The 3,122-nt window shown below is 40.2% G+C and overlaps 1 pseudogene; it reads left to right on the top strand.

Moving 5' to 3' along the window:
- The first annotated feature begins 811 nt into the window (after positions 1-811).
- On the top strand, positions 812-2,329 carry LOC102847998 (annotated as a pseudogene).
- Positions 2,330-3,122: the final 793 nt, after the last annotated feature.

The raw sequence follows: 3,122 nt of genomic DNA, 5'->3' as shown, positions 1-3,122 counted from the left end.
GTTGATTCCATTAAGATATAGAACAAGTCACACAATTTGATGGGTGGAGGGAGGGGGTAGGTTAAGGAAACAGGAACGATTCAGTATGAAAAAGTATAAGAACTTAGTAAGTAAATCAGTATGAAATAAAAATTACACACACACATAAACAAAACAAAGCTAATAGATTGGAATACTCACAAAGTATGCTGAATATATCAAAGAAGGGTCAACTGCCAATGTTTCATAGCAGTACCACAGTCTCTTCACCTCTTTCCACCACTGTCATTGCTACTTGTTAGTGTGGAAAGCACTCTCTCTTTCAAATCAGATAAACTCACTTATTTGACAATTTATGCAAATGCATAAAAAGAATTACATTCTTATACTACTTAAAATAATAATATAGCAATGGTCAAACATAATGAATTGTGGGATGGATTCCAGGATTTAAGGTAAAAAAATTTGTAAAGAAAAATTTCAGACTTCCACCTTCCACCACTACACATGCTTCTTTGTATTCTTTTGCTTCTTCCAAGTGTTTCTCACTTTCTAATAACTGCTGAAGATCAACATAATGCAGCTTCCAGCCTGTGTTGACAGTCTGGGATCATCATCAAGGACTCTTACAAGTATCTACCTGCTTTTTAATGACATGATTTTCATTATCTTCAGCTTTCATTTTCCCCTATCATTGCTTTTAACTTCTTTTTCATTATATAACCTTTTCTTTGACTAATCTCCTGACTATGTTGGCTTTGATCTTGATCTGCCCATGGGAAGGAGGGGCAGAGAGCAGAGTATCTGAGGAAGCTTAGGCAATGAGGAGGCGATGGCATGTGAGTGGAAAGCACTCTTTTTCATTAATCCTGCAGCTATTGATGATTTGCAAGCCCATGTGTCTGCTCGTAAGGTAGCTGGAGACTGAGACCTCAATGGGAGCTAGAACAATGGCTAGAAAAGCCAGTTTTCAAGTGACTTTATTGGATAATATGAAAGTTAAATTCATATAAGCATGAAGTGGAAGTTTTCTTACACTTCTATCAGATTAGCAATTTGTGAGTATGTATGACAAAGTTTTCCTATGTAATGCTAAGGTGTGTTCACTATTGAAACAAAAGGAGTGTTTAGAAGAAATAAATAGAAAAAAAATCTAATTAACAACATATTTAACAGCCAGTTCTTAGACTAAATCGAATAAACACACGTAATTAAGATCAAGAAAATGATGTAAACTTTAGAAGTGAAAGGGAAAACTAATGAGAGATAATACTATAAATCCCATGTAAAACGTTCAGTTAAATAATTATCATTTATTGTGTAAATTGTTGTTGTTGCTCTGATTGCCTTCCAGTGGGGCATGACTCATAGTGACCCTATGAACAAAAGGCTTGAAGCCCTTTTACAGCGCTTGACATTTATGAAAGTTCATAAAATTTCCAGAGGCATGTTATTTAGGAAGCGGACCAAATTTAGTTCAAGAAGCTCAGGAAAATGTGAAAGAAAATAGTTTTGAAAGAAAAGGAAGTGGATAGAAAACTGTCTCCAACAATCATCAAAATCACCTGACCTAGCCAATTTCATTTACATCATCAAATATCTATAATTTTTATAATATTTAAATGACTATAGAATACAGAAAAGGATACTTTTCTATATTAATTTCATGCACTTAATAAAAAAATATACACACATTAAAAGATACTAAATTATGAAAAATCTCTAATAATAAGATAAAAAGATATCTAGATGATGTTAAAAAGTTTGTGAAAGAGCTTGTGCTGTTGAGGCAGTGCAAACTGCTCTGCTGGTGACGTGATACACGCACCTTTGGCGCGAAGGACTGCAGGGTTTTGGGTGGGTACCGTGGCATCTTGGGCAGGGCCCAGAGCGGCTGGAACTGACGGCAGCGATCGAGAGTGGGTCACCAGATAAGTGTGGCTCTCAAGTATGAAATCAAGAAGCTGATCTACGTGCATCTGGTCAAATGGCTGCTACTGGTTGCCAAGATGAGCGGTGGACACCTGCGGCTCGTCATATTTATTTACTGAGCATCGTGCATCTCTTGGGCCTTCTCTCCTTCCCACGCCACAACATTAGCTATCTGGTGCCCTCCATGATCAACATGGCACTCTTTTCCATTGCTCCTCTCATTTATGACAGGATGGAGATGTTCCCTGAGGCACGGCAACTCTACCAACACGGCCTACCTCTCCTCTTGGGGTTTTCTGCCATTTCTCTCATGTATCTGATATTGGTACTGTCCGTCCAAGTGCACGCCTGGCAGCTGTCCTACAGCAAGAAGTTCCTGGAACCCTGGTTCACCAGCACACAGAAGCAGCAGAAATGAGGCTTGATGGACCCCTCAATGTGGGGCATGACTGGGCCTTCTGCTGAGCAGAGTGCAGGAGTGTAGAATCTCTAGTTCTGCCCTGTGATGTTGGCATCTCATGTGGCCTAGGTCCAAGTTCACAAAAGGCCCTCCTGTGGCCATACGCTCAGGTGGCAAAACTTTTTCATTTGTTCTTGTGTTGGGTTGGCTAAACTGGGTGACCAGCAGCTGTGAAACATATACTTGCTAGTTGAAGTTGAGGCCCATCAGGGTTCTTTAAGACTGAGCCTTGTCCTTGCCTCACTTTGGTCACTACATCTTCTTTCATCTCTCATTCCTGAACCACAGAGACTGAAGGAGGGAAAAGAATCAATCCCACTTCAGCCTTTAGGGTATGGGATAGGAAATGTTTGGGAGGATGCGCCCCTGCTGGCTGTGGTCTTTTACTATAAAACATTTTTATTAGCGTCTCAAAATTGAGTGTTACAATAAAGCATGACTGCCCAGTAAAAAAAAAAAAAAGTTTGTAAAGACAATTCCCCAAGGACTTCTTCCCACCGGAAATCCCGGGTACCTTTGAAAAACGCCTCTCTGTTGCTTATCTGTGGTGGCTTCCTTGTGCACCGCTTTCAAGCTTCCCTTCCGCCCAGGAGCACACTTGTCAGAGTTCCCAAGGGCTTCTTCCCACCGGAAATCCCGGGTACCTTTGAAAACAGGATTATATCCATACGCTTACAAGGAAGTCCAGTAAATACCAACAACCAGAGCCAAAGAAGAAGAAATAGATGATTTCTACCAACTTTTACAGTCG

This window comes from Elephantulus edwardii, unplaced genomic scaffold, assembly GCF_000299155.1.
Source record: "Elephantulus edwardii isolate Elephantulus edwardi_28Jun2011 unplaced genomic scaffold, EleEdw1.0 scaffold00067, whole genome shotgun sequence".
In the NCBI taxonomy this organism is placed as follows: domain Eukaryota; kingdom Metazoa; phylum Chordata; class Mammalia; order Macroscelidea; family Macroscelididae; genus Elephantulus; species Elephantulus edwardii.
This window is presented reverse-complemented; position numbering and strand designations above follow the sequence as displayed.